The 14,023-nt window shown below is 42.4% G+C and overlaps 1 protein-coding gene across 6 annotated transcripts in view; it reads right to left on the bottom strand.

Moving 5' to 3' along the window:
- The window catches only part of PPARGC1A (PPARG coactivator 1 alpha), a 631,111-nt gene that overhangs the window by 122,336 nt on the left and 494,752 nt on the right, over positions 1-14,023 (bottom strand). The gene's annotated exons all lie outside the window — the stretch shown is intronic.

Here is a 14,023-nt window from a genome sequence, read left to right as displayed (position 1 = left end):
AACATAAATTTTTCCCATTCTTTTTGATATGTTTCATCACCCTGAATGCATTTGCAGTTGTAAAGAATTCCAGCTTCCATTTTTTTAAAAAATAGATAGATAGATAGATAGATAGATAGATAGATAGATAGATAGATATAGATAGATGATAGATGATAGATAGATAGATAGATGATAGATAGATATAGATAGATGATAGATGATAGATAGATAGATAGATAGATATAGATAGATAGATGATAGGTGATAGATGATAGATGATAGATGATAGATAGATAGATAGATGATAGATAGATAGATAGATGATAGATGATAGATAGATAGATAGATAGATAGATGATAGATATAGATAAAAGCAAGTTTCCCATCCTCATTGAAAAAAGTTTGAAGAAAGTTTGAAAATGTGGGGACAGTAATTACTGACATCACTTAGACCCAAGAGATAAGGCTATGCTCTGATGAGTAAAGGGCAGCAAAAGCTGGTTTAGCACAAATGGATGCCCTATATGCAGTATATTTACCGTATTAATTTTTTATTAGAAAATGCAATGCTCCTCTCTTGTCTTCTTCATGTCTCAGTTTTCTGCTCAGACCTTCTGTTGTGATGCATTGCTACCCCTATCTCTGAGCTCTTCCCCCTGCACCCCACATCCCAGTCAGGCACAACCAGTCACCATACCTCCTCTGGCCAAACCACTATCTTTGCACTCCCTCACACTCACGCAAAACATGAGCCTGTGCTTTGCAGTGCCGGCCAGGCATGTGGGCTGAGTTGCATAAAGCTGCCTGCACGGTTTGTCAGCATTGGAGAAGCAAAACGCGGCTGGCTGCCACATGCAATATTTTCTCCTCCCTACACCAGTATCTCAAGCTGTAACATAAACCAAACGGTTTGAGTAGCAGACTACAGATGCAACTTGTATCCTTTCTGTGGTAAGGCAGTCAGAACCGTACGCAGTATTCTGGCTACACCTGTTATGTACTGAAGCTCTCACCCTGGGCCAGCAGGGGGACACTGTAGATAGTTTTCACTCAGGTCCACATATGCAAATAAGGGATTGAAAGTGACGTTCAGTGATTGGATAGTTACAGAAAGTTGTTACAGTTGTGTTGTGCTGGAGCTTTATATAAGCAGGCTGGCTGAACCCTTCAGTTCAGTTCAGTTCTGTTCTGGCCTGTGAATAAACAAGAGCTGTTTGAAGAATCACTGTGTCGTCTGATATGTTCACCCACAACTTAACAACACCATAGATTTGTATATGAGCATCATGATATTTGCAGAATTCACCCTTTCATAACTGCCACACACGGGGTTGACATTTTCATCAAGCTATTCTGCACGACTCCAAGAACTCTTTGATGACCAGTCACCAATGGTTCAGAGCCTGTTTGCAGGCATTTGAAGGTAAGGCATCTTGCCCCAGGCTGCATCACTTTGCACTTGCTAGCACTGCCATTTAAATACCCATCCACCCAGTTATGGCAGGCAGGAGCTACCCGTTGCCGAAGCCTTACTGATTCTTCTTCAGCAAGACTTAGTCTTCGATATACTTGGAGAATTTATTTTTAATGATGTTTTCCACAAGTTTTCCAAGAAGACTATCAAGCTAACTTGACCTGTAATTTCTTTCTTTTAATCATTTTTATTGATTTTCCAATAAAAAACATCCAATTAATATATCCAATCATAATACTCCAATTAAAACAAAAAACTAAAATAAAAAAGACCAAATTATAGTCCAAATTATAATTATTAATTTTTCGGAGCTCCTCACAGTCTGGATCTCTGAAGCATATCTCCACATCTCAGCCCTGCCTCTCCTCCTTGTTTCCATATTTTCCACATCTTGATTTTGATGTTTTATAATTCTCCATCCCTGAGTCCATGATTCTCAATCATGTCAAACATCATATACTTTCATCTGTCAAATACAGCTTTATTAGTATATATTTTTCCAACTGCCTTTTTTATCAAGGCAGCTTCCTCTGACTCAATTCAAATCCGGGATGTTGTCCAAGTCTGTTAGCTAAAGTTTAATGGCACAGCAACTCCCAATCATTAATTGTCCAAACAGACCTGTAATTTCTTGCATCCACCTGGATTGGTGTTACATTGGTACTGTCCAATCCTCAGGAATGGAATCTGATTTTAGGGATAAGTTATATATTTTTGCTAGAAGATCAGCAATTTCACATTAGAATTTTAAAGAACTATTGAATGGCTGCCATCTGCACCCGGTGATTAGTTTGTTGTTAATTTATCCATAAGGCCTAGAACATGGTCTCTCGTCACTACTATTTACCTCAGTTCCTCAAATCCCCTTACTGAGAAAGTTCAAGCACAGAGATCTGCCCTACAGTGAAGACAGATGAAGAAGAAGAAGAGGAGGAGGAGGAGGAGGAGGAGGAGGAGGAGTTTGGATTTGATATCCTGCCTTTCACTCCCTTTAAGGAGTCTCAAAGTGGCTAACATTCTCCTTTTCCTTCCTCCCCCACAACAAACACTCTGTGAGGTGAGTGGGGCTGAGAGACTTCATAGAAGTGTGACTGGCCCAAGGTCACCCAGCAGCTGCATGTGGAGGAGCGTGGACGCAAACCCGGTTCACCAGATTACGAGACTACTGCTCTTAACCACTACACCACAAATAATTATTAATTAATTAATGCAAATAATTAATTTAGCAGATCTGTAATCTTATTCTTCTCCTTTAACACACCTTCTTCTTCCTTGTCATCCAAAGCTCCAATTTCCTTCCTAGCTGGTTTCCTGCTTCAAATGTAGTTAAAAGAGTTTCTTATTGTTGGTCTTAAAAAGCAGAGACATCACCTTGACAACAAAGGTCCGTATAGTAAAAGCTATGGTTTTCCCAGTAGTGATGTATGGAAGTGAGAGCTGGACCATAAAGAAGGCTGATCGCCGAAGAATTGATGCTTTTGAATTATGGTGCTGGAGGAGACTCTTGAGAGTCGCATGGACTGCAAGGAGATCAAACCTCTCCATTCTGAAGGAAATCAGCCCTGAGTGCTCACTGGAAGGACAGATCGTGAAGCTGAGGCTCCAATACTTTGGCCACCTCATGAGAAGAGAAGACTCCCTGGAAAAGACCCTGATGTTGGGAAAGATGGAGGGCACAAGGAGAAGGGGATGACAGAGGACGAGATGGTTGGACAGTGTTCTCGAAGCTACCAGCATGAGTTTCACCAAACTGCGGGAGGCAGTGGAAGACAGGAGTGCCTGGTGTGCTCTGGTCCATGGGGTCAGGAAGAGTCGGACATGACTAAACGACTAAACAACAACAACAACAATTGTTGGTCTTCATGTTTAAAGTTTTATGCCCCTCCTTTTTTTTCCGCATCCCTTATTGTTTTTGCCAATGTTTATTTTTCTTTTTCCAAAGTTTGTGTTCCTTTTTGTTCTCCTCATTTGGACAAGACTTTCATTTTCCAAAAGAGGCCTTTTTGCCTCTAATAGCTTCCCTGACTCTTCTTGTTAACCTTTCCTGATCGGCGGTATACATTCGAGCTGAGCTTCTATTACCGTGGTTTTGAATAACCCTCCAGCATTCTGGAGAGATCTGACCTCTTGACTTTCCCTTTCAACTTCCTTTCTACAAAATCCCCCCCCCCCCATTTTTTTAAGTTTCATCTTCTGAAGTCAAACGTGGCAGTTTTTGACTTCCTTGGCAATTGTTCACTTACCGTATTTTTTGCTCTATAAGACTCACTTTTTCCGTCCTAAAAAGTAAGGGGAAATGTGTGTGCGTCTTATGGAGCGAATGCAGGCTGCGCAGCTATCCCAGAAGCCAGAACAGCAAGAGGGATTGCTGCTGTCACTGCGCAACAATCCCTCTTGCTGTTCTGGCTTCTGAGATTCAGAATTTTTTTTCTTCTTGTTTTCCTCCTCCAAAAACTAGGTCCGTCTTGTGGTCTGGTGCATCTTATAGAGCGAAGAATACGGTAAGTATATGTTGAAGCCAACAACACAGTCTTTCCAACTGGTTCAAGAAAACTTAAGTGTTGCACCACATCCTAGGTGCAAGTCCAGACTCACTTCCCCTCATGTCCAGTCTTTGACCAGTAGTTCTAGGAAACAGTCATTTTAGTGTATCAAGAAATTTTACCTCTTTTCCAGCTCACTCATCTTGGCTTCAAGGCTTCGGGCATTTACATATACAGTAAAAGTTTATACACAGTGCCTCTCCAGATATGTTTGTTTTCCTCTATGGCACTAGGAATTGCCACCATGTCCCACTGTAGTTTCATTACCTAGTTGTAGCCTATGCCCATCTGGACAACCTTGAATATTTTCATGCTCATCTCTTAGAGATGATTTGCCCCAAACTAGATGCCCCTTGGCTCTTGTTAGCTTTCCCTGCCAATCAATTTCAAAGCTGCTCTATCTTTTGAATTTTAATGGTAATCTGGTTCCAGTCTACTGGTATTTCAGAGAAATCTACTGAAAACGTCCAGTCTTTTGGCTTCATATGTAGCCATCTATCATTTGCTTTCTGGACTTCAAGTCTATATTTCCCAATGCCATTGATGACAACAAGTATAGAAATCAATTACTCAAGTAATGCTTGTTATCCCCCTTGATCTTAATGTATTGTTTTTGCTTGCTTGGTTGCAAGTTGCTTTGGGTTGATAAAGCAATTAACGCATTTAATAAAAAATACTAATAATCTAAATGTGACCATTCACAACAGAAAACACTTGTAATTCACTATACTGTAAGCAATGTCACTAGCTGAAGGCCCAAATAATACTTCAATGATTTTTCAAATGTTCTTACTGATGGAATATTTTCTAACATCAGGAATGCCCTGAGGCTATAACCACCACCATTTTCACTTCGCCCAACTGCTGGTGTTTAGTGTATTAAGTAGAAATTCAGCAAATGAAAGTTTTCTCCATTCTGGTGAGAACTGCACCTGTTAGATTTCTGAAAGCCCCACAGTTAGTTGTTAAAGCCCCACGGCTGCTATCACAAAACAGATGAGAAAACTACTCAATACATATTGCCTCCTCCTTACACACCTTTTTGCTCTTTAGGGCTATGGCTTTCTAATTTCAAACTGTAGCCCATGGAAATTTTGAAATTGTTTTGTAATGTGGTCAAGTGCCATTCTGTACAACTCTTTGAAGGGTTGTCTGGTCCGAGTCCAATTTTAAGATAAAAAAACTACAGTAATAAGAGGCTTGAAGCTGGCCATTAGAAAACGTGCGTGGGTCATCCGGTTATGGGTGTTCCCCACTATAACGAAATGGGCAGTATTTTTAAATTAAATTACAGCAATCGTTTCTAGATGTGCATAGAAATTAGTGCATGCACATTTTATGCAGAGCTGTTCCCATCTTTTGTCCTCCTTTTTGGCAAGGTGTAGGTGGTCCGCTACACTTTTGTGTTCATGCTTTGCAAATAATGCAGATTTAAAATCTGCAGGGCTTCGAGAGGAATACATTGGCTAGGCTCCCACGAAATTCCATGGGAATATCCAAGGAATTGGGCATACCTAATGGGAATTTCAATTCTGTTCTTGGACAGCAGGTACCAGCCAAACAGTTTTTGAAACTCTTGTTAGCACAAGTGGTTTGCCATATAGCATGGGGGCAACAGAGAGCTGTGATAGTCAAGAAACTCAAAGCCTCCTTGGTGCAAGGAACTGGATCTGTGATACATTGGATCCTGGCCAATGTCAGTTAGGTAAGGGTAAAGGGATCCCTGACCATTAGGTCCAGTCATGACCGACTCTGGGTTTGCGGTGCTCATCTTGCTTTATTGGCCGAGGGAGCAGGCGTACAGCTTCCGGGTCATGTGGCCAGCATGACTAAGCCACTTCTGGCGAACCAGAGCAGCGCACGGAAACGCCGTTTACCTTCCCACTGGAGTGGTACCTATTTATCTACTTGCACTTTGACGTGCTTTTGAACTGCTAGCTTGGCAGGAGCAGGAACCAAGCAACGGGAGCTCACCCCATCACAGGGATTCAAACCGCCGACCTTCTGATCGGCGAGTCCTAGGCTCTGTGGTTTAACCCACAGCACCACACTTACTAAAATGATACTGGTTTTCATGAAAGCACTGTTACAATGCTTCCGAATGCCTTTATTTTTCAGGCATTTACTACCATAATATAGATTAGGAGAAGTACTGGAACAAATTGAACGTTATTCTTTGTTTCCATTAACAAACCATCACATTCAATTTAACACCTTTAGAGTGTTTATATAATAGCCTGGCATTCATTTAATTCAATTGGCTTGACTTCCTTAACATTGTCGAGAAAAGGAGCTTGATTAGGTATCATTGATTAAGAAAGCTGAAATTGGCATTTTCTTACAAACCAGACTTTCCATGATCAAAGTGCACTTTTATTCTCTTAGATGTCCAACCATGGACAAACCAAAAATGATAGAAAGATGAGAAAGTAAAATGAAATCAACACCAAATCAGTACATGAATGGTCACATGGTAAGTATCTATGAATTATGATCCTAAATAATCTGAATTCAGTAGTAAGTGTTCATTGGCAGGACTCCCAGTGAGGTTTCTGATCCATTCCTTATTTCAAGGTTCCAAATAAGGAACGGTTCCTTGAAACAGGAACAGGTTGTAAATCTATTCCCAAATCAGAGTGGATAAGGCTGCTACATTGGGCTGGACAATCTTGTTTTTAATAGTCTGTGCGCCAGCAAAACAGATTTCCAGTTGCACGACGGGGCTTCACTTTCCCCTTGCAACCCTCTTCCCACTCTCGAGATCTAATCTGGAAAGTTGAAGGACCCTGAGGACAGTGGCATAGCGTGGGTTGTCAGCACCCGGGGCAAGGCAAGTAATTTGCGCCCCCTAACCCGTGGATTTGCGCCCCCTAACCGTGGATTTGCGCCCCCTAACCCTAACCCCCAGATGTTGCGCCCGGTGCGGCCGGCCCCCCTGCACCCCCCATGCTACGCCACTGCCTAAGGAGCAGATTCTAGGAATCCTTGGGGAGCTGGAGAGGGATGGAAACAAAGGTGAAGTTCCATTGTGCAAGTGGAAGATGGTTCATGCAGTGTTGGATTCGACTGGTAACAGCACTGTGTATTTTCAAAACAGTAATGTTAGTCTCTCGTTTTATGAAGAATAAGCATTCATCCTTACTTGCTTACTGGGTGTTTAATCATTCCACACTTTTCAATGCTTTCCCTCCCATCACTTTACTAACCACAAAAGTATGTTTCTTTTTTTAAAAAAGTGGATATATTATGCTAGGGTGACGGAGCTCTTTAATCCACTTTAATTGCACAAACTTAAATTTTATACTATTTGCTTGAATCCATCCGGCAAAATCCTTGCAGTCTTGAGACACATGTAAGCACCTCGTTAAGGCGCACACTTCATCTCTCAGCAAGCATAAGATACATGAAACAGCATGATGGGTTGGAATCATCAACCTGCACAGAACTTTCAGAGTGGGTCTTGTTATTTTCTAAAGAATTCATTGTGGTGGTTGTTTTTCTAAATGTGTTTTGGTCCATCCCTTAATATAAAAAAATTATAATCCTTCTATTATTGTTATTAATAAACAGTATTAAAACTTGCATTTGCAGCCTACAATGTTACATGGATACACATTAATATTTGCTCATCATATTTTGCCAACACATGTTCTCCTGCTTTTAAGTTTCCTATAAATAGGAGAGAAACCCAAACTTTCAGGTTTGTATATTTGATCTTCTCTTAATCCATGTAGAAGTGACTCTCTTTTATTTTCTGTTACCTAGTAAAAGAATAATCTGATTGAAATCAAGTAAGATCAGGTAAAAGAGGGATTGTCATATTATATTAGTTATTTACAACAGTTTTTAGGTTGCAACTTTTTTGTGCATGTCTCCTTCCATTTTCGTTTCAAACAACAGCCAAATACAGGGGACTTCAGACAGTCACTAATTTTAAGTGGGATTCAGTCCCATACTGGCAAGTTCAGAGTGTGGAATTCAAGTTGATAGGGAACTCCTGTGCAAAAAAATCTGCTTCCCGAAAAGATCAGACTTTTTGGAATAAAGACACTGATAGCAAAACACACTGGAAAACATAACAATGTAACAACAGCCTTCCTACAAACAGAAAGAGTGGTCATTATTTATTATCATTATTTATTGAGTTAATATACCGCCCTATACCCAGAGGTAACAGCCAACAGCATCTAATCTCCCTACTCAATAAAGAGGTTGTCTGGAAGCACACGCAGAAATCTGAGCAATTGAAGCTTTTTTTGTGGACAGGCGGAGTCCCCCCCCCCCCCCCAGACGACCCCCGAGTGGAATAATGACTCAAGACAATGTGCTATGGGGTTAAAATTGGCCACAACTTTATTAAATTCCAGCTGTAGGGAGACCTTGGCTCAGGCTTTGGGCGTTTATCCTTCCCAGTCCCCAGCCAGGGATCTGGGGGACATCAGGGTTATGCAGAATGTGTGGGGATTGGGCTGGCTGGAGAACATATGTTCAAGCAGAGAGCCCACCCCCTGTTTCCCCGCCGTCACAGGGGAGAGCAATGACAACCTCTCGGCGTATGGCCAATGCGTCCCCTCAAGATCCCTTTAACGGGGAAGCTTGGGATCACCACCGCAAGGGGGGCATGGGTCACCGCTTCATGCCCTCAGCCCCCCATTTAGGGAAGGTAGACTAAAGGATTCCACCCAAGGCCTGAAACCGCCAAAGTTGTGACTTTTTGCTACGGGAAATGCAAAACCTGCCAATGCAGGAAAATTCCTTTCCGGCCCTTCAACAGCGACCATGACGTAGCAGCACCTGCGTACCTGTGGAGAAGAGGTTAACCTGCAAGAGAAGACTTCACTGAGGGAGGGCAGGGTGGGAGAAGCTCTGGAGCCAACTGACGCTTCGCAGGTAAGATTCACCTTCTGTTGTGTGGGCAGGGCTGTCCCTCCCCTTACCTGGCCGATCCCCTGGCAACGCCACCCCAGGCGGGATTGGGTGATTGGCTGAGGTAGGCGGAGACCTCAGGTATCCAGCCCAGGGAGGATGAAGCCAGCCCGTACTACCAGGAGCCGCACTGGGATCTGGGGGGGCTGCACACGACCGTGCAAAGGGCACCCCCCATTTGATGTGGGGAGTGGTCATTCCTGGCATGCTGGAGTATTCACAAAAAGCACCTGTGTTTTGCTGAAATGAGGGAAGCAGGGAATTGGAGCACATCACATTCCCAGTTCTCCAAAGTACATTTTTGGAGGTCTGAGAACATCATGTCTGAACCAACCCAGTGGTACCTCAGGTTAAGTACTTAATTCGTTGTGGAGGTCTGTTCTTAACCTGAAACTGTTCTTAACCTGAAGCACCACTTTAGCTAATGGGGCCTCCCGCTGCTGTTGCGCTGCTGGAACATGATTTCTGTTCTCATCTTGAAGCAAAGTTCTTAACCCGAGGTACTATTCCTGGGTTGGCGGAGTCTGCAACCTGAAGTGTATGTAACTCAAGGTACCACTGTATTTGAGCAAGGGAGAGCAATGACTAATCATAGGTCCATTCTAGCCCTGTTTAGTAGAACTGCTGCCGTGACTTGTCGTTGACTACAACTTCCTTGTCCCTCCATTCTACCCTCTGAAGCAGCAATAAAAAGTGCGGCCAAAAGAGCACTGCAACAAAGCTCTCTGACTGTCTGTAGCTGCTGCCGGAGCCAGTAATCACTATAACCAGCTGGAGGATGCAAAGTCCCCTTCACAGGTTCTTCTGCAAGATGCCACCAAGGAATAAATCACATCTGGTCTCATTATCACCTGTTGGGGAGGAAATGATCAGTATGAAAACATCTACTTCAGCTACCCTGATTTTATTAGCAGGATACATTTTCTCTAACAGAACCTTGCAAGGTAGAATTTGGGTGCAACAAAAGCTACTGGGAAAAGGAGATCACAAAGGAATCACACTACTTCATCATTATACGCAACGTGGCCGATGGTATATAGTCAGCAACGCGGTACTGAAATTTAAGTACTATATCCCTTAAATGATACCATTTATTTTAAACACACCCTGTATGGTAACTCCCACCTGAACAAAGTGCCTTTGAATAAAGGAACAGAGGGGAAAGACAACAGGCAACTGTATTGCCTGGGAGAATTTCATTTTAAATGAACTAGTGGTAGCCGACAGCCAGCCTTAGCAAAGCATTTCTCATCTTCAAATGAAATCTGCCCATTGATAGATCTTCACTTTATTTGAATCAGCCTCTTCTCTTTTGAACTTGGCCCCTGTGCTTGGCTTTTCTCATATTAAAGCAGTCTGATGCATGACATAAATTTTCTGTTTACAAGAAAGAAGCCCATTTTTGTTTAAGATCTTTGACTGACTTGTATTCTCTGGGTAGCCAAATGAACAGCAAGCAACTTTTTAAAAAAATGTGATAAAATATTCCAAATAGCATAAGGCTTTCCCAAACTTTAAGTGCAATCTACTGACACGTTCTACTGGACACTGAAATAATAGGAATTATGTTGGGCTCCTGCCAAACTTCTAGTCACGTAGGTGAGGTTGGCATAGGAGGACTTTTTAGTGGATTGTGCCCTGTTTGAATCAAGGCTGCAGCCCTGGAATGCTGAGGTGAATATTTTGTTTGGTGGGGTTTAGGTAAAGGGATCCCTGACCATTAGGCCCAGTCGTGGCCGACTCTGGGGTTGCGGCGCTCATCTCGCTTTATTGGCCAAGGGAGCCTGCGTACAACTTCCGGGTCATGTGGCCAGCATGACTAAGCCACTTCTGGCGAACCAGAGCAGCGCACAGAAACACTGTTTACCTTCCCGCCGGAGTGGTACCTATTTATCTACTTGCACTTTGACGTGCTTTTGAACTGCTAGGTTGGCAGGAGCAGGGACCGAGCAACAGGAGCTCACCCCATCGCGGGGGATTCGAACCGCCGACCTTTTGATCGGCAAGTCCTAGGCTCTGTGGTTTAACCCACAGCACCACCTAAATTTACAATAAGGGTTGCTTGTTAAGGAGTGGGGAAATGGACATTTAGCAGTGGCAGGAACCAATCTGCGGCCAAGCAGTGGCAGGGTCCAGTTTGCCACAGAGACTTGGTTGGCTTAAACCAGGGGCAGGCAATCTAAGGCCCAGGGGCCAGATGCAGCCCAATCGCCTTCTAAATCCGGCCCGTGGACAGTCCAGGAATCAGTGTGTTTTTGCATGAGTAGAATGTGTGCTTTTATTTAAAATGCATCTCTGGGTTATTTGTGGGGCATAGGAATTCATTCATTATTATTTTTCCAAAATATAGTCTGGCTTACCACATGGTCTGAGGGACAGTGGACCGGCCCACAGCTGAAAAAATTTGCTGACCCCTGGCTTAAAACTTACCTCACCTGCAGTCTTTCCCTTGCATATTCCTCTTCCCTACAGGCGGAGGAGGAGGAGGAGGAGGAGGGGTTTGGATTTGATATCCCACTTTATCACTACCCTAAGGAGTCTCAAAGCAGCTAACATTCTCCTTTCCTTTCCTCCCCCACAACAAACACTCTGTGAGGTGGGTGAGGCTGAGAGACTTCAGAGAAGTGTGACTAGCCCAAGGTCACCCAGCAGCTGCATGTGGAGGAGCAGGGAAGCGAACCCGGTTCACCAGATTACGAGACTACTGCTCTTAACCACTACACCACATTGGCTCACAAGGTTCAGGAGATGTGTTTACACAGGAAAAAAGTCACTGAGGCAAGAGGGTTGCATGGAAAAAGTTAAGCAACCCTCAGTCTCATGGCCCCCACCCACTGCTTCTTTCCTGCAAATCAAGACACCATTTTGCAAACATAGCACTGGAGTCTCTCCCAAAGAAATCCAGAGGCTATATCTTCTAAGCATCATATACAGCAAAAACTTTGGTTCATATTTCAGCACTTTTCCCTTTGGAGAAAAAGCAGGACCAAACGTCTTCTCCAAAAATGTGGGTCAGTTTCAGTTCAATCATTTTATTTGTTTCCGTTATTTTATCCTGACCCATGATAAAGCATTTTGCACCCAGGAGAAATGCGTTAAGAAAGAAAGATGTAGCCACTGTAAAGCAGTGATTCTGAAACTTTTTTCTCCGGGCCACGATTTCAGAATAAAAAAATTGCTCACACCACACCAAATTTTATATTGATAAGCAATACACTGGAAAACAAAAAGAAACAACTCATAGCAGTTATAACACAGAATGCAACGACTTCATAATGTGATCGTGGGACACCCAGAAAGTACAAAACAACGCAGCTACATAAGAACATGAAGCGTTCCAAAAATATAATCTTGATTGTCCTTGATTCTTCCCACCCCACTTGCCATCCTCTCCGGCCACACCACTGTGGCACGCCACAATCTTTGATAACTGCTGCTGTAAAGAGAGTGTGAGTCTTCCAAAATGAAACAGAGGTACTTGAAGAGAAAAGGGGCCAATTTTTAGCTCTTGAGGTGAAAAGCTTTTTTCAGGTGTCCCATAAGCTTCCAGTACTGGACACAGATTTCAACTCTTTCTAAAACTACTTTCAAGAAAGGAATGTAAGCTTTTTTCATATGCAGTAACAGCAGCAAGAATACTACTGGCCCAAAAATGGAAAGAAGAAGAATTACCAAGGGTGGAAGAATGGAGGATGAAATTAATGGACTACGCAGAACTTGACAAACTAACAGGAAGGATCCGAAACCAGCGGGGCCAGAAGTTTACTGAAGACTGGAGTAAATTTATGGACTATTTGAAAAGTATTTGTGATGACCAGACGACGTTTGTAGGTTTGCAAGAAGTTCTGTGAGGAGTACTAATGGAAATATTGTTAAAATGGAAAAGGAGAGAAGATAGGTTAAGCGATATAAAGACAGTATTAAGTTAGGAAATGCATAAGAAGTGATGTAAGATGGAAGATTATCAGAGGTGCTGATGGAAGTCCAATAAGATTGTATTTGTGATAATTTTGTGTGGTACGTTTTATAATTTTGTATGTTAAAAACTAATAAAAAAATTATTAAAAAAAAAAAACTACTTTCGAGAAATCAGGTATAACTGTGTTGACATCTGTTTCTTTTGTTCCAGTGCTGTATCTGGTCATATAGATGTTGCATCTTTTTGGAACACCCTGCGCTATGTACTTACTTAACTAGAAACAACATGGGGAGAGAAACAATGAAGTGTATAACATCTTAAGAGCAACAGTAACTCCATGAGGTTGCGCCTATGTGATGCATCTCATGTAACTTATAATACCAGGCTGCTGCTGAAAAATACATCCCAATGCTGAGATCTTCCTCATGTGATGTCATCAAATTGTGCGCATTCCCTATTCCTGCTCCATATCCTTGGCTGCCACTGATGGCAGTAGAGATATATGCACATTATGAGATGTGCATCATTGCTGTGCAACTGATCGTAAACCCTTTGGGGCTAAGGGAAGGGAATAATTTGAAACTTCAAAGCTTTTTGAAAAAATAATTATGGTGATGAAATGAACACAGCTTTATTGTTTATAAGTCTTTTGAAATACGAAGAAGAAGAAGAAGAAGAAGAGGAAGAAGAAGAAGAAGAAGAAGAAGACGAAGAAGAAGAAGAAGAAGAAGAAGAAGAAGAAGAAGAAGAAGAAGAAGAAGAAGCAGCAGCAATCTCTATCCAGAAGGTCACCGTCTACGAGAATCAATTTTACAAAATAAAGAGCATGTCTTTTTTAGACTAGCCATGCACAGCTTTTTTCTCATTAAGACCAATGCAGGAACAGGTTTAATTTTTCTTTAGGGCCCTTTGCCTAAGTAGTCTATGATTGTTAATCAAGGAAGCTGCTATCAACGTTTGCCTTCTGATGTTCAGCTGAAGGTTGGGACACATACAGCGTACCTATGCATGACTGTAGGCATGTAAGACTCTCTCCACGTGATCATGGATTCCAGATTGTACTAAGACAACCACACACACACACAGAGAGAGAGAGAGAGAGAGAGATTCTGCTGTAACATTTAACTGAACAAAGTCCACACAATCCTGTCGCCAACTTTCACAGTGAACATGTGAAAA

Source organism: Podarcis tiliguerta, assembly GCF_965153285.1.
Source record: "Podarcis tiliguerta genome assembly, chromosome: 9".
Taxonomy (NCBI): Eukaryota; Metazoa; Chordata; class Lepidosauria; order Squamata; family Lacertidae; genus Podarcis; species Podarcis tiliguerta.
The sequence above is the reverse complement of the archived record's forward strand: the minus strand, read 5'-3'. Positions and strand labels throughout refer to the sequence as shown.